The sequence below is a fragment of the Malaya genurostris genome, chromosome 3 (assembly GCF_030247185.1).
Source record: "Malaya genurostris strain Urasoe2022 chromosome 3, Malgen_1.1, whole genome shotgun sequence".
Lineage (NCBI taxonomy): Eukaryota > Metazoa > Arthropoda > Insecta > Diptera > Culicidae > Malaya > Malaya genurostris.
The window spans coordinates 260658953-260686288 of record NC_080572.1 but is presented as its reverse complement, the minus strand read 5'-3'; positions in this window follow the sequence as shown (position 1 = coordinate 260686288).

Here is a 27336-nt window from a genome sequence, read left to right as displayed (position 1 = left end):
ATTAGTAACCTCAGAGTTTCATATGTATATGAGCTTGTAACGTACTTCCGTACTTCCTCGTCATATTCGATCTACAATACCTTTGGCTTCCATGGCTATGAACATTTGCTACTCCCTCCTCTTTCTAAAAATTTTTATGGCATCATGAATTGCTCAAAATTTTCCATTTGATAATGATTATTTTATAATGAAAGGCTGTTTAAAATCATAACTACATTCGTACTATAGAATAACGTTCTCATATAATTTATTTTACCACGGCTTTAACCATTTTGGTCGTTCATCGGAGAGGAAAACCTATAGAATAATGATTCAGTTAGTTAGTTGTTGAAATCCTATTTCCATCACCTTGAGTCGACAGTTTTCTAAATTTACATAATAAAATACACATTGATTGTATGATTTCGTCAATTCAGATCAATGTTGAGAATACTTATTTCCCCTTCCTCTTGTGAATATTTTCGTGAACCTCTTTCAGTTGCTAGAAATATACTGTACTCGTATAGAAGTACCAATTTTTGTAAAACCCGATAAATTTTCCCTTACATTTTCCATGTTCGGGGCACTTACTCCACTCTCTCACCCTCAAAATGACCTTATAATCTATTTTGATTAAACTTCCTTTTTGCTGGTGAACTTAGTACAGATCTCCTCCATGATTACCCTGAGTAGTGTAGAAAGTATCTGTGCTTTTCAAAAAATATCGATTCCCACCTTTGGTACATGTACCAAACTTGGTGACGATTCGTTTAGTTGTTTCTTAGTTATGCTGAGACTTAAATAAACTCGCGTTCATAGGCAGATAAAGATTATTTTCCATTAGTTTTTTGAATTACCCGGCAAAATGAAATCAGATCTTTTGAAATTATTTAAAGAAAATTGCATTGCATTCAAATTAACAACAGCAATACTACTACGACCTTGAAATTTTTGCCACTACGGAATGCAAAATGTTTCTAAGGTCTTCAAAAAATATCGATTTTCGTCAAGTTATATGAATTTCTTCATGACCCCTTCTTGGTAATGAAACTTGCTATGCTCCCTCCCTCCATAAAAACACGCTTATGACCATCTCTGAAGAGCAAAACATACATGTGCCAAGTTTGATAGCAATCCGTTAAGTACTTTCGGAATTATGCCGTTACAAACATTACACCTCCCTATTTAAGGCACTTGCTACATCCACTCCTCGTATAGTTATATCCAAGGTATGCAAAATGTTTCTATGGTCTTTAAAACGTATCAATTCTCGTCAAGTTATATGAATTTTTTTCAACCCCCCCCTTATTGAAGGCATTTGCTACGCTCCCTCCCCCCATTAAAATATTCTTATAACCATCTCTGAAGAGCAAGAAGTACATGTACCAAGTTTGATAGTAATCCGTTCAGTAATTCCGGAATTATGCCGTTTTAAACATTACACCCCCTTTTTTAAAGGAACTTGGTTCATCCACCCCTCGTATAGTCATATCTAAGATATGCAAAATGTTTCTACGGTCTTCAAATCGTATCGATTCCTGTCAAGTTATATGAATTTTTCCATGACCCCCCTTTGTTTATGACACTTGCTACCCTCCCTCCCTTATAAAAATACTCCTTAAACCATCTCTGAAATGCAAGAAATACCTGTGCCAAGTTTGGTGGCAATCCGTCCAGTAGTTCCGAAGTTATGGCGTTACAAACATACAAACTTACATCCATTTTTATATATGGCATTTATGATATTTATTTTACACAATAAAGAAGAGCATTTCTTTCTTCGTTCAATTACTGATGACTCGGCAATTCATGATCGTTTTTACCGAATTCAAGTTCAAAATACACTTCCAGAATCCAAGTACTGGTGCAGAATCTATGATTTGTGTCTAAAATTCAGCTCCTGAGTTCATGTCCAGAATCTAGTTCAATAATACCTTTCCAGAACTCTGATCTAAATTACAGATCCAGAAATCAGATGCAGAATCCAGGTCCTGAATTAAAGCTCTGAACCCAGGTCCAGAATTCATTTCTAGACGCTAGAACCAGAATCCAGGTCTAAAATTCAGTTCCTGATTAAGAATTCATTTACAGAATCCTACTCCAGATACCAGAGATACCAGAATACAGAACTAAAATTCATGTCCAGAATTCAGATACAGAATACAGTCCCAGAATCAGGTCTAGAACCCACACTCCCTATTCAGGTCCATAATTCAAGTCTAGAAATCGGATGCAGAATCCAGGTCCTGAATAAAAGCCCAGATCTAAGGTCTGGAGTTCATTCCCAGAACCAGAATACAGCTCCAGCATTCAACTTTATAACTCAGATATAGAATCACATTCTATAATTCTAGTGCAGAATCTAAAATTCAGGTCCAGAATGCAGGAGTAAGTCAATATTAGGGTTCAGGTTCATAATTCATTTTCAGAATTCAGCTTTCCATTCGGGATTTCTGATGTAACACTCAAAAGAGCTACAAGTATTTACTAAAATTGAAAATAATACTTGAGATAACCTTACAGGAAAATGAAATAATGTGTGTTTACTACGGCTCTGCTTGGAAGTAGATGTCAGCGGCATCGATCGGAATTCGAATTCAACTCGCCAACACATGAAGGGTTCTTTTCAGAACCACCATTATTTTGTTATAAAGAATTATGAAAATTAATTCATACTATTAAATTGTGTGTCAGAATGTTTGATGTAACTTGTCCGTACCTAAGTGAAGGTGCATCGTTTCAAAGTCTAGTAGTGAAGAAGGGGAATGCTTGCACAATTCACACAATCAACTGATATTCGGGAGTGTGAAATAAGCGTGTCAATTTTATTCGTATGTACGACATCTCAGTTATGTCTCTGACATTATCCTCCCACCTTTTTTCACCAAGAAGCAATGATAAATTAACATACGAAATTGTTGCGAATCCACTTTTTCGAAAATGACAAAAGTAGCTTCACTTAAATGGATGTCATAATAGTCACATGGATTTGACAATGATAGCGCCATCTATGAGTCGATTATTGCTTATTGAGTGACGTATTATATGTAAGGGCATCATTTTGGTTACAGCACTAACATTACCCACCCAACTTGTTGTTCTAGATCCGTGGTGAACTGTTGCAGCACCAAAGGTGGAATAGATTGATTGCGCATCGTAATAATAACATTTCTGGCAAAAATTTATTCTGTCGGTCGGTGCTGGGAGAAGTTTCGTTTGTTCTTGGACAAACTTCAGCCAACAGAGTACACGAGTCAATTGTGCTAATATAGCAACAGCCAGTTTAGGTCCATTATTTTGAAGGGGAGCTGTCAACTTTCATCACAAACTTCTGCTGAACCTGACTGAGGGTTCTTCATGCAAATTCTGTAGCATTTCAAGTTGGTTTTGTGCAAACTGAGACTGAGCTGGAAATATAATTGATTGTATCACAAACGATTCTGCAGGAATGTTTTACCACTGCGGTACATAACTTGCCAACCAACTGAACCAACTGGGAAGTCATACAAAAAAAAAAGCCGTATCGTACTTGAACGCACTCGGTTCCAGGACGAAGCACTCAATTGAAATGGAAAAAAGGGGCGCAATATTGTGCGGCAGAAATACGGCGAATGGCAACCAACCGGTCCAAAGGAAAACAGTTTCAAAATGCAAATGAAACTTTCAACTACATCAGTTGGTGATGTAGTTGCGAATAAAATCGGTCGAGATGTATAAAAGGGAAAATCGAGAAGGAAAACTCTTTCCCGTGTTTCATTTGTTCGTTCTGCGTTGTGATAAAAAGGCACTCCTGGGCGTCTGTGGAGGGAGTTTCGATTTCTTTTTTTTTGCCTGAACTGCTACACGGAAAACTGCGCTTAGTTAGCTCGGGACGAAACGGACAAAATAAATAAGTGAATGAAAGCGAAGAGAAAATAAAAGAAAATCACTTGGGAGAACCAGGCAGGCATCGCATAGTTTCCAAAGGAGACAACAACAAAAAAAAAGTAAGAGAACCTGGTTGCTCGGTGTACCGGAAGAAGCCCTGCCCTGGTCGTCGTCTTCGAGAACTGGATGGCCTTTCCGTTACAAAGCAAACAACCGGACTGGAATGACGAGACACTATTGTTGGCGAAACTCCCACGCATTCCCACGTTGGCAGGAACCGAATCCCCCTGGGAACTGGGACAGAGCAGAGTAGTCTGGGAGGACTTTTTCAACTTATTTTCGTCGCTACGCTCTCTCTCGGTACGTCAGCATCCATCCACTGCCATAACCTTGCCGAATGAAAGAAAAGTTATCAGAAACTTAAAACATTTCGTTTTATTTTTCCACTTCATTTGAATTCATCCCGTCAGTTAGGTCGTTTTTTTTCTTTCTCTCTCTCTCTCTCTCTCTCTCTCACTCTGTTTTTGTTCTTCGTTACAGAAGGTCCTCTCAGGAGTGAACCCGAATCAAAAAAGCGGTGTAGATATGCAATGATTTGTGACGGAAAAAACTGCTTACTAGTTTGGTCTCCGTGATCGGTTTTACGCATCTGGGCTCAAGAGTTTGGTTTGAACGTTCAAATTCAAGTTTGGAAATACAAAATGGAAGAATTTTCCATTTTTACTCGAAACATCGAGGGAATATTTATCAGTTCTAGCACTAGTAAAATATCGAAAATAGAACTTTGGGATCGATTTTTTTGTTCTTAAAAGAACCGAATCGATGAGACTTTCTTTCTTGATTCCTAATTTTTGAGTTATAGTAATAGTTATATCAGAAAGCTACAAATTTAACCATGAATTGCCGATGACATTGAAACTATCTCCAACATGATAAATCACAGTTCCAGTCTCAGATGCATAATTCAACCAGATCCACGTCTTTCGCATTGAACATCGTAATTTGCATATAAAGAACATACAACAGCTGCATCTTCAGCCGGAATTGCCGAACTCTTTTCTTTGAAACAGTTTCCGAAGCACGGCACCGCTCAGCTCGGCTCATTCACTAGCACTAGTAACGAATGCTGTCATTTTAATGGCGCACTTTCTTTCCGGGATTTACTTGTCTCGTAAAAAAGTTGCAAAAATAGCTCTTCAAAAATTGCAGTACCTTCCTCGTTCGGTTTGCTACTCCGTTCTTATTTCCCATTTGGCTGCTACGTAAGGCTCGGGCTTAAGTTTATTGAAAACGTATCGATTTTGGTTCGACAGGAAAATATTTTTTTAAAGGATTTGATTCTGGAATAAGTTGATGCTCCGAATTGTTTGTCTAGTTTCGTTTTCTATGCGATTCAGATGCTTGTTTTTAGACATGTTTGAACTTGATTGCCGAATATTGTGAACATTGCCTACCGTTCACAGTCAGCGTGTGCCATCGGAGTGTGTTTGTGTGTGACGCCAGAAAGACGTCAGAAGTCACAACGATACGATGTCAAAAAGATACAATCAACGACAATACTGGAAACCAATAACCCTCGAGTCAATAATTAATGTAGTAAAAATCAAACATTCATTTATACTTCCCTCGGTAACATTCAACGTCATGCGGGTTTGCTCGAATCGAACACAAACGAACACGTGCGTCGCCTGTAAGATCAGTTACGTTCGCACGGACAGCAGGCTACTGAAACCAGTCACAGTACGTACTAACAATCCATCGAATTGTAGTGCCTGGAGGTCGTAAAGTTGTCGAGTTTATGATTGTCGCTACAGCTACATATCGGCCGTCTGCGGGGAGACTTACGCACAATATTTCCGTTTTCAGCAGCAGAATGTGTCTCCATCGATAGCCGGGTTGTCCTTCTCGCTTCCATGTCGGTCTTTCCGCATCTTCGTTGTAACTGCGAGAGACAGGACAGGAATGAACGAGCTCGTAACGAGACGAAGCTGCAACTGGTGATGCCGAAAGTAAATCCCAACCCGACAATAATACACTTCGAAACATCGGACAACGAAACGGAAATCTGAAAGGTTTGTGGATCAAATGGTATTTTATAATATTAAACATTTAAAAATTTGAGCTGGATGAGGCTGGTATGAGTAACCATTTCTAAAGTGGTCCTCCACTGGCCCCACCCAGCAGGATATGACCTAGGAGGTTGTTCCAAAGCTTAAAACTTCATTAAAATTGCCTTTCGCCTTTATCATATAGAAAAGGCCGAGTGTCATACAGGGATGCAAACGGTACCCGATCAGATGCACATAACAAAATCATAACACAAGTATATCAACAGTTGATATGTATAACAATTTGTGTTATTTTGAGATATTTGACAAATGAAAACAGTTGAAAGCTAAACCGTATGATAACAACATAATAACAAAATCAGTTATGATGTTTCATTTTCATTTGCGAGACTCATGATTGTCGTGATTTTTTCTTGGAATTCTGCTATCTTTGTTCATCCTTTCAATTTTCAGGAGGAAAATGCTTCCGTTCTTTATGGAATTCGTCGAGTCAATCCTGTCATTTTTTTTCTTTCTGCTTTCAGACTACTTAGATTGAGATTTGTCTGTATCGCAATAATTACCGTTGTTTTTTAGAATTTAGACTACAATCTATAAATATGCTGAAACTACATTGCGTCATTTAGTAAAACAATATAATTATTGTTTACAATATAATTTGAGTTGTATCTGGATTACTAAGTAATTCAATAATATTTATTTCACGATGTATATATTTTTTATTATTCTCTCTTGTGGCTGGATTATTCTACCACAATGATGAAGTTCATTAATTGGAAAAATGAGTTCTTCCGTTGCTTTATATCGAAATATATGATCAGATCTTCAAAAAAAAACTGAAAGAAGAAACCAGATCACTAAATAAATTATTCATTAAAAAAACATTCAACAATATTTTATTCAAACGATGCTAAAAGTTAGCTGTGACATAGTTTTTCTGTGTTAAATTTGCTATCTAATTTTTTACAACTATTGTTATAAATTTCTGCTTTCGGACTTCTGTAGTTATATCAAATTCAATAATAACGTTTCAAAATCTATTACGATAGATCTTTTTTGTTATGATTTTTGTTATTTTAACTGCTTACCAGCCAAAAATATTTCAAAATTTGTTACAAAATATTTCTGAAATAAATTACTTCAGTTGTTATAATTCTGTTATTACCATCTGATCGGGTAGCGGTAAAACACATTTATCCTTGTACATTCTGTACATTAATAATTCTACAGCCTTATTCCTTCAATGCCATTCGCTTCTTTAAACGAAGTCGATTTAGGCGATATAACGGAAAATAAAATGATCTACCTACAAGATCAACTATTTCAAATGATCATCCGAATGAATTCGACTTCATCACTTCTTGAAGCATTTCAAATCGGATGGCAATTTGCAAATAATAGTATAATGAATTTAAAGTGATAAAAAAAAATATTTGATATTTTAAAATGGAATGCTCGATCTTTAAAATCGAATGAAGATGAATTTCTCAAAGTTCACAAAATTCATATTGCCATTGTGACAGAAACTTTTCTTAAACCACATGTCAAATTGTAAAGTAATCCACATTATGTGGTTCATCGCCTTGACAGATTTACTGGAATGGGTGGTGGAGTTGCCATTTTTGTCCAACGACAAATTAAATATCGAATTTTACCTTCTTTCAATACTAAAGTTATTGAAAGCTTGGGAATCGAAGTTGAAACCATTCATGGAATTTATTTCATCGCTGGAGCATATTTGCCATTTCAATGCACCGGCGAACAATTAAATTTCTTTAAAGGCGATTTGCAAACACTCACAAGATATCGACCCAAATTTTTCGTAATAGGGGACTTAAATACTAAGCATATCCAGTGGAATTGTAGGCAAAATAACAGTAATGGTAAAATACTTCATAATCAACTCTCAGCTGGTCACTTCACAGTTCTTCATCCCAGTAATCCGACTTGTTTCTCTTCCGTGAAAAACCCGTCTACAATTGATCTGGTTCTAACAGATCAAAGTCACATTTGTAGTGAACCGATTACACATGCTGACTTTGACTCAGATCATCTTCCTGTAACATTCAGACTTTCCAACGAAGCTATAATTAATCCAATTAGTTCTATATTCAACTATCATAGAGCTAATTGGTTGGATTACAGATCTCACATTGAAAATCATGTGGATCATGAAACTATTTTAGAAAATTCTGCGGACATCGACACAGCAAAAGATAATTTGAATCATTACATTATCGATGCTAGAAATCTTTCAGTTCCCAAAGCTCAAACTAAATTAAATTCTCCTATCATCGATGACAATCTTCAACTGCTCATTCGGTTGAAGAATGTTCGTCGACGACAATATCAACGTTCTCGTGATCCTGCTATGAAAAACATAAAGCTTGCTCCATTTAGAATTGGAACAAAATTTTGCTCATATTGTGGCGCTCCTGGTGGACGGATTTGGAAGTTCTTGGCGACCACCTGTCGGGAATTTTGTCAGCCTCACGTATGATTTTTGACATTCCGCAAATCGACTGTACTTTGTAAACAATCAACATGGAAGCCGAAAGAAAGTAAAAAATTGTGCAAATTATTTGAAAAATCCATTGTGGTCTGCATCTAGGTTAGCGAAACAGCTGAAATTGCCCAGAAATACCGTATGGCGCGTTATCAAACGGTATAAGGAAATATTGACGATGATTCGGAAGCCTCAAGCCAATCGTCGGAGTGGAACTGTCGAAAGGAAACTGAGTGGTAAGATTTTGAAGACGATTAAGAGGAATCCTAATCTGTCGGACCGTGATTTGGTCAGAAAATTCGGTGCTGCCCATAGTACCGTGAGGAGAACTCGACTCCGGGAAGGAATCAAGTCGTATCGAGCTAGCAAACAGCCAAATCGGACCATAAAATAGAATAGTGTGGTCAAAATTTGTGCTCGGAAACTGTATGACCAGGTGCTGACCAAGTTCGACGGGTGTCTTCTGATGAACGATGAAACCTATGTTAAGGCCGAAAATTTATGATTTGGCAAGGCATTTGCAGCTGTGACAAGAAAATCGACAAAAATATTGGAACTATACCAAAAAGAATTTTGCCGTTTATTAGATCCCACGACCATCCCGTAATGTTTTGGCCAGATTTGGCAAGCGGTCATTACAGCAAAGTCGTTCAAGAATGGTACCTATGCAGAGAAAGGGGTCCAGTTTGTTCCGAAAAACCTTAACACACCCAACTGCCCCCAGTTCCGCCATATTGAGAAATACTGGGCAACCGTGAAGAGGAGACTCAAGGCAAAGGGAAAGGTTGTCAAAGACATCAATCAGATGACGACCTGGTGGAATAAGATAGCTAAAACGATGGACGAAGAAGGTGTGCGCCGCCTAATGAGCCGTGTTACAGAAAAATTCTAGAATTCCTTCGAAACCGAGATAAATAATTTTATCCGTATTTTTTCTTAAAAGTATGAAGAAAACGCTACATTTGTATAAAAATAGATATTGAATTCAATAATAAATAACTGAAATACAGTCAAATACAGTCTTTGTTCCAATTCTATCTGGAACAAGCTTTAGCTAGAATTTACAAAAAGAGTAAACCTATGTACTCTTTCGCGAAATGAAAATTTCGCTAAAGAATTTGAACAAATTAAACCATATTCTAAACTTTCTGGAAACTTTCTAAGGTTCTTAAGAAACCTCAGAAACCAATTCCTGCTCTCAAGGAAGGAAATCAAATACTTCTTTCAAATGGCGAAAAAGCTCAAAAACTTGCTCAGCAGTTCAGGAGTGTGTCCACAATTTTAATTTGAACGTTATGACTCCTATTGAAAATGAAGTCTCACTGAAATATGATCATATTTCAACCCAAGTGTTATCACAAGATGACAAGTGTGGCGCCGAATTTTGATGAAATTGAGTCAATCATTAGGAAACTTAAAAACATGAAGGCTCCTGGTAATGATGGAATTTTTAATATTCTTATTAAAAATCTTCCCGATGTTGCCTTGAGACTCCTGGTTAAAATTTTCAACAAGTGTTTTTTATTAGCTTACTTCCCAAAAAGATGGAAAAACGCTAAAGTAATTCCTATCCTCAAACCTGATAAAAACCCAGCAGAAACATCAAGTTATCGACCAATTAGCTTACTTTCTTCTATCAGTAAACTTTTTGGAAAAATTATCTTGTTGAGAATGATGTCTCATATAAATGAGAATTCAATTTTTTTACCAGAGCAGTTTGGATTTCGTCATGAACAATGAACTACTCATCAACTTGTAAGAGTTACGAACATGATAAAAGCAAATAAATCTTCTGGGTTATCCACTGCAGTTGCTCTTCTAGACATAGAAAAAGCATTCGACAGTGTTTGGCACAAAGGTTTAATAGCAAAAATGTCTGAGTGAGTGAGCATAGTGAGCCGACGCTAAATCCGGCCAAAATAGTGGAGCTGTACTATGCTTCTTATATAGAGGCAGTAATCTCTTCTGGAGATACTCAGATCGATATATTTCAGCCTTTATAGTTCCGGCAGTTTTAAAAAATGGTTGACTTCAAATCACAAGAACATATTGCTTGCCATACCAGTACCTTTCGACCGAATTTCTCCACTTGAATCGACCTGTCTGCATCGCTCACATCCTCCTCAACGACGACAGTAAAGTATTGCGGACCTGGAAGGGTTTTTGAATCCTCCTTTACATAAGTCTCATCGTCCATCAAAACGCATGCATCCGGACACTGCAAAAGACGCGAATACAATTTCCGGGCCATTGTTGCTGCTCGCTTCTTCTGTTCTATACTTTGTTTCGAGATTTTCTGCTTCTTGTAGGTCTTCAGGTGATTTCGCCTCTTGATACGCTGGATCATTCCGACACTCGTTCCTGCTTTTTTGCCAAATCACGTATTGACATTGATCCGTTCTTCATGATTAGAGATACCACTCTCTGGTCCAGTTTCGGGTTAAAAAGTACCGGGTTATTACTTATTAATGATGGTTCTAACATTGTCATGATGAATTCCAAACCGCTTTGTCAATTTTCGCATAGTAATACCTTTCTCGATTAGCCATGTGTCCAGAACCTTAATTTTCACTTCCTATTCAATACGCGACATTTTGAAAACGCAGAATTTCAACAGCACAAACAAGTAAGCAAACGAAAGCTGACAGCCAAACGCACAGCATGCTGTGATCTGAGCATAAAAAACCAATACAAATACATGCGTACAACACAAATGTATGTGGATAGCTTATTTTCGATACACTCCTTATACAATTCGGCTCATTTCGACAAGATCGGAAAACGTCTGTGTGTGTGCACTATTTTGGAAAAATGATGCTGACTGTGTGACATAAACACTGAAGCTTGCTTTTGTGAACTACTCTAATCAATCTGAATCAATTGGTGTCAAAATTAGTATCCGAAATTATTTAATAAAAGTATGAAATATATTTTCATGAGACTGTTATGAAAGAAGGGAAAGGCATTATCACACCACTAGGTGGATTAGGAAGGGTTTTATCACTCCGATGACCGATGTAGACTTTACACTTCATGATCAGTGATTTCTGCTGACGAGGGATACTCGCCGTCACAATTATAATGCTGATAAAAATAATAACTTCAAACCTTGGGCACGAAAATAAAATCTAACCGGTCGAGCAAAAATTTTGCGTCGTTTTCATGGGATTTAAAAGGAACACGAAAAGTTCGGTGGAGCGAGAAAATAAAACTTTTCCCATACATTCCCTAAAATATGGATTAAGCCCATTAAAAAAGTATTTGGCAAAAATTTGGTTATTAGAATCAACAGGTACGCAGGATTTTGCATGTCTCAATCACACAGCATGCCAGCGTTTGAATAGCTTATTTGAGTTGGCGTAGCAAAATACTGCGCTCCTGTTACTTCTGTGTATGATATTCAAACTAAATAGGTTAATATTAATCAATTGCATAACATGCTTTATGATTGGACGTGCTTTTCTTATCATTAATATTATTACTAATCACAGCATGCATGTTAATATTATTTGCTGTTTTTGTTCACCATATCACTTCACCACAACGGATTTGCTGAATAAATTTCAAATATATCACGAAGCATTGAATTGCGATGCAATCGACCGAATAAACTCACTTCATTCCTAAACTCACTTCACTACTTCCCGTGAAGTGGCAATGATTTTTCTCACTTGGTGCATCGTGTACGAATTCTGGTTATTTAAACACCGTTGAAAATTCATGCACATGTCTGTGTGCTTGGGGCTGATGGATTCGGTGAAGTTCTCAAAACCAAGCTTCGGAATCGAGTTTCGTTTTTTTATCGACTGTAAAACATCACGGTATCGTACTTTCTTAATCCTTACCAGCGCGTTTCAAGTTTATTGTCTATAAAATAGAAGGAAACAATTTTTTTTCCTGGGGATCACGCGTCAAATTTTCAAGTCAATCGAAGCAGAACTCTTGCATCTATGCGTCGAGATCTTGCCTCTTCACAGTATGAGATAAGCAAAGGTAAATGTCCTTAACTTCGAGAATTTTGATACGATAGGCTTGAAAATTTAACAGAATATTCTTGAAATGTTTTACTATAAGAAAATATAAAGGAAAAAATAAATGATTTTTCAAAAGTGTCAGACCCTACCTGCTCTTTAGGACTAAGACTTTTTCGTTTTACCGAACTAAATTAATAAACCGTTGTATGCTTTCAACTGTTTATAATTTAGTTCTGTAAGAGGAATAAGACGAATATTTCGAGTAGATAAAATTCAACGCAAAACACAATGTTTAACACCACACAACACAGTCAAACGGCATTCAATATCAAGTCCAAAATATCAGTGATACAAGAAATTTTAACTTCTTTGTCTGAAGTAGATATATATTGACGAACAACAATCTTCAGTGAACCTTGTGATTCGATGTGCAAAGTTGCCCTGGTTATTTGTACACTCTCAAGAAGGATTATATTGGATATTTCCAAACAAAAACTGTCGGTAGATACCACAGACGCATCGTTTTAAAACGTGAACAGCAAACTTACCATGGTCGTCGAGCTCACATAAGTTCATCCATATCACTAACTACCGCAGCAACATTCTCCCCGATAGTTTAGCTAAGTGTGTGAAACATTACACAAATGACCAGTCGTCCATTTCACTTGAGGTGACACACATCACCGAGTGACTCCCATGTCCATGCCGAGGTCCGTACGACCGAGAGTCATATCCGATTCATCCGTGCAACCAGAGCATCCCGATAATGCTCTACACATGCTGCTGCTGCTGCTGGAAATGTGTCTTCACCATTATGCAAATTCGGCTCCGAAAGACATCAAGAGTGTAGTCATGGTTTGCCGGAGCGGAGGCGATCAAGCGAAAAAATCATCGAGGGCAGCCCTCCAAATGTGGCATGTGAATGGCTCTCCCGGTCGTCTTTGGGTGCGCATACAAAACCGATGAAGCCTCGTGTTGCATATATCATATGGCATCTATCGGCGCGGGCAAAGTTTCAGCAGTCACACCGAAAACCCCCACTCCCACTCGTACCCCACTCTTCATTTTCCCATTTGTACAGCACAGCCTGCCAGCAGCGTGCAGCATGAAAACGACAAAAATAAAGGAAAAACGCAACGACCAAGACCAGCTGATGGTTCGGCTGCCTGATGATGTACATAAATAATGCATTACTTATGCATGCACAAACAGACAAAATACGTATAAATCATTCTGAAAAGATTCTGCTTCACTAGGTACGAATAAACCCGAACTCTCGGTGTTTGTGGACTGGGGCTAAAGCTGATTTCAGTGCCAGATCGTGACCAAGTTCTGCTCGCATCGTTTTGCTACTTTCGGATCGAACGTCGGGAGGCCCTCCTTGATCCAGGGATCCATAGCTGATATTTTTTTTTATTTTCATTTTTTGATATGCGATTCGAAGGTGAGAGATTGGCGATTCCGGTAAGAAATGAAGGAGGGGCAGTCGTTAGTAAACTTTTTCTCGGACGTGAGTTCAAGACTTCAAATAATGTCTTGGTTGGCCGTGCATGAATGGCGTGAGGGACTTTCACTTGCGTCATTGTTTGCAGTACTTCCAGAAATCTTGAATGTAACAATCTAATTCTAGAACACAATCTAACATGCAACGGTTATTTGATATGTCACCGAAGAAACGTCACAAGGCTCTGGATTGGGGTTGTGTTGGACAGGAAGTTACTGGTAAATATATAGGCAGTGACCGGTTCGTGACGCTTACGTGATATTTTTAGCGGCAATAATCCGACAGTTTTAAAAAATAAAATGTTTTGCATATTGTGTGACTTCCCAACATTGCCTACTATTTTGAGCCTTCTTAACGGCTAGTAATGACTAATCGAAAGAGACCAAACGCAGTGGTTTGATTGTGGCCTTAAAGATTCTTATCAGGGGGTATTTTATTAGCATTTTTTGTTGACTGCGTTCATTAAAACGTTTTTCTGTCATGTAAGAATCCATGCCCTACGATATGGAAGTTTCAGTGCGAAAGCCAAATAATGCCACTTTGCTTTCTCCATTCCACAAAATGATCTACCATTTTCGACTCGTCAATTTAAGTGAAATTTTAGAAATATGGACGATCACGCGTAGACAAATTGAATATTTTTGCCTTTCTCATATAGAAAGGTTATGCAATCACTTGAAAAACCGACTAGTGAAAATTGGCCCGGAGGGCCAAGTGTCATATACCATTCGACTCAGTTCATCGAGCTGAGCAATGTCTGTGTGTGTGTGTGTGTGTGTGTGTGTGTGTGTGTGTGTGTGTGTGTGTGTGTGTGTGTGTGTGTGTGTGTGTGTGTGTGTGTGTGTGTGTGTGTGTGTGTGTGTGTGTGTGTGTGTGTGTGTGTGTGTGTGTGTGTGTGTGTGTGTGTGTGTGTGTGTGTGTGTGTGTGTGTGTGTGTGTGTGTGTGTGTGTGTGTGTGTGTGTGTGTGTGTGTGTGTGTGTGTGTGTGTGTGTGTGTGTGTGTGTGTGTGTGTGTGTGTGTGTGTGTGTGTGTGTGTGTGTGTGTGTGTGTGTGTGTGTGTGTGTGTGTGTGTGTGTGTGTGTGTGTGTGTGTGTGTGTGTGTGTGTGTGTGTGTGTGTGTGTGTGTGTGTGTGTGTGTGTGTGTGTCAAATAATCTCACTAGGTTTTCTCGGAGATGGCTGAACTGATTTTAACAAACTTAGATTCAAATGAAAAGTCTCGTGGTCCCATACGGAATTCCTGAATTTCATCCGGATCCGACTTCCGGTTCCGGAGTTATAGGGTAAAGTGTGTTACATATTGTACACCGCCACCTAAAATATTTTCGTATGCAACAAACATTTAAATCGTAATTTAGAGTGCGTACTAGTAGAGTTTGTATGTCATGTTAATTGGTGGCAGTACGAACCGACTTTGATTATACCGGTTCTCGGGTTCCGATGCCAGATATGCATATAATAGTGAACCCATTTCGTTTTCTTAAGGATGACCTACGCAATCAAAGCACTGTTTTATTTTGTATGTCATTAACAAACAATCTCTTGGTTTCTTTCAAAAATAGAAGAGAAAAATTTTGAATAGAATACCACAATATTATATACATGAGAAAGGCATCATTACACCACTAGGTGGATTAAAACAGGTTTTTTGTATTAGTACTACCATTTAGTCGTTTTGTAAGCTATTCTGGATCAGTACTAGATGTATATATTTTCCTTGTTGATGTCCAGCATTAAAATTCCACCTAGAAGAAAAATACATCGATTGAATGAAGTATCTTCACCATTTTTCTGGCTATTTTGAAGTCTTACTTTACTATGAGGTGCCTTTTTCAAATTCGCCCTGTTGAAGAATTGGTAGAACTTATCCTTGAATAACTCGAGTTGTACTAAATGCAACAACATAATTCTATCTCCATGTCATCAGATATACGATTAGCAATTTACGATTAAATTTTTAACGGTGAAAGATAAATTTCAATAAGTCAAAAATTAAGTTCCCTCAAATTTCTGGAAACAATGAAGAAAACTCATTAAAGACTGTCCCAGAAAGTATGGACGTTATCAAAAACCGCTGCCATTTTGCAATGGTTCCGAATCTGTCAATTTTTATGGCTGCGTCCTGTTGTGAACACATTTCTCTAACCACTTTTTTTTCCATAAATACGTTTATTTCTTAAGGCAGTTTACATAAGTTTTTCTTCGCCGTAGCATCACTTTTACATAATATTCTTATCCTAATTTAATTCTAACATAGTCACAACGTTTTGAATTTATTAAAACATATTCTCTTATAGCTTAAATATCATCTTAGGTAACTCGTCATTAATTATGAAATCTACTCGGAAATATTATTTGAACCAAACGATTAACTTCTATAAATTATAAAATAAGCTGTTATTTTCAGACATTTTGTTGATAATTTCATAAACTGTTTCGAGTTTGTTTGTATCATTACATAATTTTTATTCTAATTTAGCTATTGGTTGAACTCATGGACGCAGCTGGGATCAGAACTAAGTCTTAAAAGGGGCCTTTATTAAATTGAAACTCCAATTTTCTTTATGAAATGATGAATAAGTTTCATGTATGAAAGGTCACGACAAGCAAGAATGTCTCGAACTGGGATATTGGATAGTCTACCTTGGGTACGCAAAGAATTTATTAGTTGAGATCTGACATCACGATACTCCACGCATGTCCAAACGACATGATCAATATCCCGATAACCTTCTCCGCAAGCACAATGATTAGTCTCGGAGAGCCCAATTCGAAGGAGATGTGCATCTAACGTGTAGTGATTGGACATGAGTCTGGACATCACACGAATGAAATCCCTACTCACATCCAGTCCCCTGAACCATGCCTTTGTCGATATTTTCGGAATAATTGAGTGCATCCACCGACCCAGATCATCTCTATCCCAAGATGCTTGCCAGCTGGCAAGTGTTCTTTGGCGAGACGAACTATAGAATTCGTTGAAAGCAATCGGTCGCTCATAAATTTCACCCTCAATAGCACCACGTTTGGCTAAATTATCGGCTCTTTCATTGCCTGGAATGGAGCAATGAGCCGGGACCCAGACTATAGTGATTAGATAATTATTATTCAATATGTCGTTCAGACACTGTTTTATTTTACCCAAGAAAAACGGTTCATTTTTGCCAGCAGCGATTGAGCGAATGGCTTCAATTGCACTCAGACTATCTGTGAAGAGGAAATAATGGTTTGGAGATAATGTGACGATTACACTCAAACTATAATGAACTGCTGCTAGCTCTGCTATATAAACAGATGCAGGTTCTTGAAGCCTAAATGAGGCCGAAACATTATTGTTGAACATACCAAACCCTGTCGCTTCTTCAATTCGCGATCCGTCCGTATAAAACATTTTCTCAGAGTCAATATGCCTGAACTTACTTGAAAATATTTTTGGGATTTCCGTCGAGCGTAGATGATCCGGGATTCCACGCACTTCACGCTGCATGGATGTATCGAAAAATAAAGTTGAGTCAGGGGCACTTAGGATGCTGACACGGATAGGAATATATCTTGAAGGGTTGATTTCCTGTGACATATGGTTAAAATCCTCCCCACGTGCATTTGGAATCGAACCACACCCCGAGGTATTTAAAAGTTAAAACCTGTTGGATCATTCTTCCCATCATACGGAGCTGAAGCTGCGCGGGATCATGCTTTCTTGAAAAGACGACTAACTCTGTTTTCTCCGCAGAGAATTCGATACCAAGATGAACAGCCCAAACGGACAAGTTATCTAAGGTATCTTGCAATGGTTTTTGCAGATCAATAGCTTTAGGTTCAGTAACTGAAACCACGCCATCATCTGCCAATTGTCTTAGTGTACATGGGGTTACTAGACAGCTGTCAATGTCATTCATGTAAAAATTATAGAGGAGCGGACTGAGGCATGAGCCTTGCGGGAGACCCATGTAGCTAATTCTGAATGTTGCCAAATCGCCATGTGAAAAATACATGCACTTCTCTGACAAAAGGTTGTGCAAATAATTATTTATAACCGCTGGAAGTCCATGTTGGTGGAGCTTGTCTGAAAGAACATCAATGGAAACTGAATCAAATGCTCCTTTAATGTCTAAAAATACAGATGCCATTTGTTGCTTTTGAGCGAAGGCAATTTGGATGTCAGACGAAAGTAATGCAAGGCAATCATTCGTCCCTTTATTTCTACGGAAGCCAAACTGAGTATCTGACAACAAACCGTTCGTCTCGACCCAAGTGTCGAGACGTCGTAGAATAATTTTTTCGAGCAATTTTCTGATGCAGGACAACATCGCAATGGGTCTATATGAGTTGTGATTGGAAGCTGGTTTCCCCGGCTTTTGAATGGCGATAACTTTCACTTGTCTCCAGTCAGGCGGAACAATATTTTGCTCAAGAAACTTGTTGAACAATTCCAACAAACGTCTTTTTGCGAGGTCGGGCAGATTCTTCACCAAGTTGAATTTAATTCTGTCCAACCCAGGGGCGTTATTGTTACAAGACAAGAGTGCTATAGAAAATTCCATCATTGAAAATGGGTTATTAATAAAACCATTATTTGGAGGAGATTCCCGTATAATGCTTTGCGTAGGAACAGAATCTGGGCAAACTTTCCTAGCAAAGTCAAATATCCATCGGTTCGAGTATTCATCACTCTCATTGCCCACGTTACGATTCCTCATTCGTCTGGCCGTATTCCAAAGAGTGCTCATTGAGGTTTCTCTTGACAAACCTTCGACAAAATGTCTCCAATAGCTAAATTTTTTGGCTCGAAGTATGCTCTTGTACTTGGTTTCTAAAACCATAAGTTTTTCAAAATTCTGAGGAGTTCCTCCTCCCCGTTTTAGAAACGTCTTGCAAGCATTTTGTTTTGCGAGTTTAGCCTCTGAGCACTCTTTGTCCCACCAGGGGTTGGGAGGCCTTCTGTTAGTCGTTGGCCCAGGAAAGCGTTTAGTTTGGGATTGTTCTGCTGCCTCCAGAATCGAACAAATGAGGAAGTCATATTCTTCAAGTGGAGGGAGCTCTTCCATTGAATTCAAAATACTAGAGATACTACTTTGGTATTTAATCCAGTCGATATTTTTTGTCAAATCATATGGAATACTAGCTGAATTAGCAATACATTTGTTACAGCTAATTGAGATGATGATTGGTAAATGATCGCTACCGTGTAAATCAGGCAATATTTTCCAGGTGCAATCTAGTCGAATTGATGTTGAGCACAGAGATAAATCTAATGCACTTGGACGTGCAGGAGGTCTTGGAATCCGTGTCATGCTACCCATATTTAATACCGTCATGCTAAAATAGTCACAAATGTTTTGTATTAAAGATGATCTGCTATCATTGTAAACGGAACCCCACATCATTCCGTGCGAATTCAAATCCCCCAGAATCAATCGTGGAGCAGGAAGGGCTTCAACCATTTCATTAAGCTGTCGCTGTCCAACTTGTGCTTTTGGAGGAATATAAACCGAAGCTATGCAAATATCTTTGCCTTTAATGTTTATTTGGCAAGCAACAACTTCTATACTAGAAGTTGAAGGGATGTTTAATCTATAAAAGGAACAGCATTTCTTAATTCCCAAAAGCACTCCACCATACGGAGAGTCTCTATCGAGACGTATAATGTTAAAATCATTAAAATTTAAAGCTATGTTTGAAGTAAGCCATGTTTCGCATAAAGCAAATACATCACATTTTTGACTATGCAATAAAATTTTAAATGAATCAAGTTTTGGCATGATGTTTCGAAAATTCCACTGCAGGACAGTGATTGTATCATTTGCGGCGGGTGATAAATTATCCATCAAAAGATACAAAACCTGAGACAATTGGCCATTGAGCTGATAACTGCTTCAAAAAATTTCTAGCTATTGGAAGGAATGCCATTATGAGGGTCTTTAAGGGTTCAGATATATTGAATGCTGAGAAAATCCATTCAACAATTTCCGAAAACTTCAGTAATCCTGTTGGTGGCTGTGAAATGGAGCCCACAGGATTATTACCTTTTTCTGTGCTAGATCCTGGATTGGTTTGTGAATTTGACAAACCAGGAGGCACAGTCTTTGGTTTTGACTTTTTTTGTTTAACACGGGGATCTTTTTTTGAAGATGAAATTTTAGGTGTCTTTTTTGGTAATTGGTAGTGATAAACGAATTACCTTCACTATTTTCGTCAGAGTCAGAGTCCTCTGGTTCCTCTAGATTTGAAAACCCGTTTTCGGTTTCCAAAGGGGGGACATCAATGACCGTTTTAAGCATTTCTGCATATGTGCGCTTAGACCGTGTTTTTAAAGAAAGCTTAATTTTGTCTTTGTGCACTTTAAATGCAGTGCATAATGAAATATCCTCATGAGGACTTTCCCCACAATAAATACATTTTTCAATTTCCTTGTTGCAATCATTATCTTTATGAGGTCCTTCACACTTAATACATTTTGGTTTATTGCTACAGTAAGTAGCTGTGTGTCCGAATTTTTTGCAGTTCGTACAATTCATTACATTTGGAACAAAAAGCCGAACAGGGAGGCGAATTTTATCGACATAGACATGGGACGGCAACGCAGATCCGGCAAATGTCACTCGAAACGAGTCTGATGGGCGATAAACTTTTTTTCCCTCTTCATAAACTACTGAGTACAGTTGTTTGCACTCCAGTATTTTCACACCCTCAAGCATAGAGTTCTTGAAACGACCAACACCATGCTTGAGTAAATCATCTACCGAAAGACTCGCTTCGGTAACAACACCGTCAATTTCGACATCTTTGGAGGGTATGTAAACTTTATACTCTTTATTGAAATGTTCCGAAGAGACAATATCATTCGCGTGTTTCAAATTATTTACCACAACACGAATTTTATCGTTATTTACTTTTATGATCTCTTTGATTGAAGAGTATCGTGATGTCAAACCTTTAGAAATTTGGTAAATGTTTAATGGCTTTGATATACGTCTAAAAAAGACTATCCAAGGCCCAGAAGAGCTCTCCTGATATTTTTTCGTTCGTGGGGGTATAGGATTCATGCTAGGATTTACGTCCATGGATTCATCCATCACATTAAAGTTTTTAATCAAACTTTAAAATAAAAATTGAAACCAACACTACACAGTACTCAATTAAAAGGAAAAGAAAAAACTTCTACCTTGAAATTGTTGTCTATCTCCGTTGCACTGCCGTGTAGATCCTCGTTGCTCTAGATGTTCTTGTTGGAGGCTGATTGTTGGATGTGATGCTACTGCTACCTGACATCCAGCACCACTCGATCTCCGATTTACTTTTGTCTTCGCTAGCTGCAACCAGCGCAGGTCACCGGTGTATACCTGCGTGTTGTATGGCAGTGGAAAGACCGAGTTGTCTTGTCTCCTTCTTCCTTGTGCTCCGCACCGATATGCTTCTGCACCGAAGTGCCTTCGCACCGGTGTGCTTTTGCACTCTCCTGCTTCTGTGTGCCTTTGCACTCTTCTTCTTCAATGTGCCTTTGCACTCTCCTGCTCAGCACTTGTGGCTGTATATTGTGGCCTGGGTAGAGCTTGGGAAACGCCCTTTGTTGTTTCCTTCACCAGCTTGGCCCAGCACTAGGGCTCTCTTATGCAGCACGATTTTACGTTTTAACGGCTGCTGCCAACAGGTCTCTACCTGTAGTTCAACCGTTGTCGTATTTAACGCGTGTAAACTAACCAGCGTTATTAAACTGTACGCTTCTATACACAACCTTCTCGGTTGAACGGCTATTACTGAATGACTCTCTAACCACTTGTGCAGTTGTTTATTCGTTTTCATTAGTTTGTTTCGAAATGCGTGGACTTTCAGCAGAACAACGTCGAAAATTTGTGTACAAATGGTGCTCAGAACGCAGACTGTCACTGAGAAAGATAGCAAAAATGGAAAGAGTAAGTGAAAAAGCCGTGCGAAATGCAATCAGGAAGTTCGGTGAGGATAACACCTTTGAGGATAAACCGAAAACGGGTCAAAAAAAAGGTCCTGCTAACCCTCAGTTGGATAAACGTATACTGAAGGCGTTCGAGCAAAAGAAGAAGGTTTCAGTTCGGGATGTGGCCAAAAAAGTGGGCACTTCGAAGTCAAATGTTCTTCGTGCTAAAGAACGTTTGAATCTTCGAACCTATAAGAAGCAGAAACAACCAAAACGTAGTCCGAAACAAGAAGCATCGATCAGGCCGAGGGTTCGAAAGCTGTACAATACGATTCTTGCTGGAGATTTGAACTGCATAATCATGGACGACGAAACCTACGTGAAACTCGATTACAAATCCTTGCCGGGACCACAATATTATACGGTGCGAGAAGGGCAAGTGTTAACCCAGTCCGAGACATCGATTGAAGTCGAAAAATTTGCTAAGAAAGCTATGGTCTGGCAAGCAATTTGTAGTTGCGGTAAGATTTCAAAACCCTTTATCACCACTACTTCAATGAACAGCGAAATATACATCAAGGAATGTTTACAAAAACGACTTCTACTCATGATTCGAAGCTACAAGGATCCTGTTGTCTTCTGGCTAGATCTTGCTTCTTGCCACTACTCGAAATCAACGGTAGAATGGTATACTACCAAAAATGTCACATCTTAGGAAACATGTCTCGGCAGCCGAAACCATTCAACAGTTCGAAAAAGATTGGAAAAAAGTGTCAAAATTTGTCGCCAAGAAGTGTGTACGGAATTTAATGAGGAATGTTCGCAAGAATGTGCGCCAGCTAGTCTACAATGGCTAAGTAGCAAATGTTGAAAATAATATTCTGTTGTTGTAGTCTAATATTATCAGTATATCGAATAAAATTTGAATATCTAATACTTGTGAATTATTTACAGCGAAATCAAAGTGCGTCCATACTTTTTTGGACAGCCTTTAAGTGTCAGACTTGAGAAAAAATTTCGGGATAACACCAGATCTCCACGGTTCATGCATTTCTAAGACAAAAAATAAACTTTACTTCGAAAATCTGCGCCTTAGCGTATCAATATACTTCCTTCAGTAAAATAATAGTATGAAATGAGTTCTACAGGTGTTTCATACATTGTCCTTTCAAGAAATGAGACACACAAAAACTACAGCCGAAAATAAAGGCGTTTAAGAGTTATGCAATGTTTTTGAGAATTTTTAAGACTAATTTTAATAAGTGAAAAAAATAACACCCTTCCGATTTTCTCTTATATTATGACCTTTCAGGAACCTCACAGGATTCATTTTTATCGATCTTGCATCTAATGAATATTGATATTTAAAGCTTGACTAGTTTTTGATGAAAAAAACAATCCTGACTTTGTACTGGTAGCTCATATTAAAAAGCTTGGTTGAGCAAAATTGTGCACAATGATTAATTCAACAACTCTTCTGAAGACAACTTTTCCGTAGAACGTTTCACAAAAAAGTTAGAAAAAAAATGTGATTTTTCAGGAGCCACTTCACTTTTATTCGATAAAATTGATGTAACTCAATCAAATTAAAAGCTAGAGAGGTGCTTTTTTCGGCAAAGTTGCTCATAATAAAATTTCCAACAACTTTATTGTACAACAAAATCATTTTTGAGTTCAATTAAGAAAGTTAGATTTAAGATTTCAATCTGAGTGAGGACCACCCTAGTAACTTTTTTCATTAAAAGAGGCGCCATTTGATTACAAAAAACTTTTGTGAAGACACCAACAACATAAAACTAATATTTAATAGTGAAAATATTTTTGTCACGTTAATTTCCGGTTTCGGACCATAGTGCAATGGGCTCTCGACACGTTTTGTGCGCTAATAAAACAGGCATTAATTACGTACACGGTAAAAATCTATTGCCGGTATCATGATTTTTTAATCATGAAATCGTGAATCATGTCTTCTGATGAAATTTCATGAGAAAAATGCTGAATATCATTAACATATTCATGAAAGATGTGTTATTGTTCATGATATCAATTCTTTTGCTCATAAAATCATGAATTATTATTCATGATAATTTCATGATTTTAAATCATGGTACCGGCAATGGATTTTTATCCGTTTATGGTTATAAAAATGTCTTAGTTTTCAGTGTATGGGGCCGGATATCAATTAAAAAATTCAAAATTTGCCGTGTAACCTTGTTCATTTGTTGATAGATTTTTATAATGTAACCACCATTCAGATTCAAAAACATTTTACTTAAACTCGTATTGCAACGTTGTTTTGGTATTTCGTCAGACTGTTGAAAAATCGCCTATGTTTTCACGATTCAATCACAGTATGCCATACTGATACCATCACCTTCATTCCTCTAATATGGTCGACGGTTTAGATCTTGCTCTGTCACATTTTCCTACTCAGTCAACGCTTGCCTTCATACAGAGCGGATGCATGAAAGGTTTGCTTTGTCATACGCTCGATTAATAACCAACTGCTCGTTCTTGTTTGCTGCACACCGTATTCGTTAGGGTGAGTGTTCACTGCTTTTCATTTCACTAATTATTTTTGTTCATCGGTAAACGATGGGATTGCAGGTACTTATAGAGTAGACTCAAATTAAGGGATTTTTCGATGGAGTTATAATATTTAATAAACAATAGGTTTGATAACATAGAACTCAAACGTGTACAGCAAAAGTGTGGATTATTAATAATAAGAACTTTTAATGAACTGATGTTCTAATGTGTACGGTCAATTTGCTCGATGAGTGAGTTTCAAAAATAACTTAGGTTTGTCGAAATTCTTCAAAAGATCTACCATGTGATAACTGAACATTACCATTACCATTACCACATAGATTTGACGAATAGGTTCCGAAAAATGATCGTTGAAGTTATTTCAAATCCGGAGATGGCAGTTTATTTGGCACCTGTTTGTCAATTTTGTTTCAAATTTCTACATACGGGCATTTTGGAACGGTTGGTCGAAAAGTTGGTCTCAACATTGATGTTTCAATTCACCATTAAACCAAAGATGGCTCCCACTTTTTCGAGATTGTTGCAAATACTTAAAATATTAATATTTTTACCTGTTGACGAATAAATGTAAAAAAGTAATGTTATAATCAATTTTCTAATCCAAGATGACGTCTCTCTGGGTTGTCAAGTAGGACTTGGAAATTGATGTTTTAGATCATTCTAAAAACCAAAATGGTGATTTCCGATTTGTTGAAATTCTTTAGAAATCTCACATTAGGTTTGAACGAAACATTACTTGATTTCTAAAGAAAATGGTTAAAAATAATTTGCGTCTTAACGTTCTAGTTTCATGAGCTAGAAATAACAATTAACATCAAGCGCAACACTACATTATTTTAATGGTAGAGGTTACGATTCTAGGTTCTATTCTCTTCTCTATTCTTCACTATTTTTCACAAATCAGTAGAAATAACTCTAGTTTCGCTTTAAAATACAATGAATTCCATTTAATTCTCCTATAAATCCACTTTATCTCTAGTTCAAATATTTATTATTTTGAATAGCGCATACAGTGTTATAAAGATTTTTTTTGTTTACTGTACTTACGCTGTCTGTATCATATTTTTAATTGGATTTATTATTATTATTTGTGTATTCTATTTATCCCCAAATTATAACCTGTACTTATCTTCGCCGGAGTTGATATCGTGAGTTATAAGGACACAGTTTCATTTTCAGTGACCCACTCTGATTCGTATATACGTCCGCTCGGTTAAGACTTGGATTTTACCCACCCGCCTTTTTTTCAATCTAAGTTGAGATACATCACGTGCGAATTTAGAAAGATTAGAACGACGCATCGAAACAAAAGACCAGTGTCACAAATACAATACTTTTTACAAGAAAATGAACGAAAACGCATTGTAAAATTCGAGAGTTTTTTTTTTCGGTAGCTGGCACCATAAACCAGAAGAAATATAGAAAATCCCGCTGTGTCCTTCTCCCTTAATATAATAAAAGTGTGCGATACTAATTTCCAAATTCAAAATCTTAATCCGTTCAAAATATTTCAAGCTGAATTATTCTGAAAAAGTACAATCTTTATAACTCCTCTATAAATGAACTATTATCTATAGTAAGGTAACAATGTTTTATTTTTAACGTGAAAGGATTACACATCAATAGAATCAAAACCATTCATTAATCGATTAAAATCGCCAATCGTTCCATGAAAAGCAACGCAATGATTTTTTTTCTGAATGCTGAATTTACTTCTCACCACCCTCGTCAGTGCCTTCGTTCACCAAAACATGCAACCGGAAAAAACACAATCCTGAGCTTATTTTAAAACAGTACGTGAATAAATTAAGCGTTTCGCCCGGATTAGGAGAACGGTTTTTTTCCTCTGTCCGCCGTTGTCACGATACGAACCACGCAGCTCTCGTTAAATGCAATTATATTGCTGCTATAAATTAAATTAGCATAGAGCTATAATGCGTCCAATGCATGCGTGTTGCCAATGTACCGAATGTATGTATAATACCTTCACTATTGGCGGCAAATGCATTTCACCGGTTTTCCAATTGGAACCAGCTGTCCACTGCACCGACTGGGGATACCGAGTGGGGAAGCGTGGGTGGGAAAAAAAGGAGCAAAACAAAAAAAAATGAAGGGAAACTAAAACTGAAACAGTACTACCGTTGCTCACTGGGAAAACCAAACCGAAAGCATACGGTACGTTGCGCCTCTAGACGGAACCATGCGAGCACTCCTGGGTGCCTAAATATTTCAGTATGTGACGGTGGTGGGAGGCAGTGTTTTTCACGCGAAAACTTTTTGCGGGTTGTTGAGTTGTCGTGTCATGAGAAATGGTCAGCGCTAAGAGCGAGTACGAAGTAGGGTAACCGTTTACGGAGAAGGTGCAATTAATTGTAAATCGAGTGCTTCGCAACGGGAGATGAACTATTTCCAACCGTAGATTGCTCACTAAACGGTGGCAAGTTGTTGACGTTTCCACTGGATGTCAACCACGTGGTGTGGGCTGGTGGTGATGGTCGGTCGGGATTTAATTTTACCAATTTTTGTTTCGTCACGTACGAGGTTTTCCCATTTGAAACTGTGGGATCTATTCGATGATTTCCTTGGTTTGAAACATATGGTAGAGCAAAATACTCAGTTTTCAAAATTTGTGCATTGTTTTTCGTACCTAAGTTTGTTAGATTACACAAGCATGGAAATCAAATTTACCATTTAGCATCACTTTTCACCTTTGAATACCAAGCAATAAAAGCATAAAGAATGATAAAGAATAAAGGATCAGTCGGATCGAACCTTCATCTCTGAGAAAAGTCAAAACACATCTTTTCATGATAGATATAAACAAAATTCAAGAAGTTTGTGTAGGACCGGTTTCGGTTGATCATCTCAATCAATCTCTCTGATCATCATAATGACTGACGATGTTTTTTAGGTCAGTTCAGTTTTTTTTCGGATCGGGATGGAATTCAGGACTTCCATGTGAAACCACAAAACCTTTCATTTGAACCTAAGTT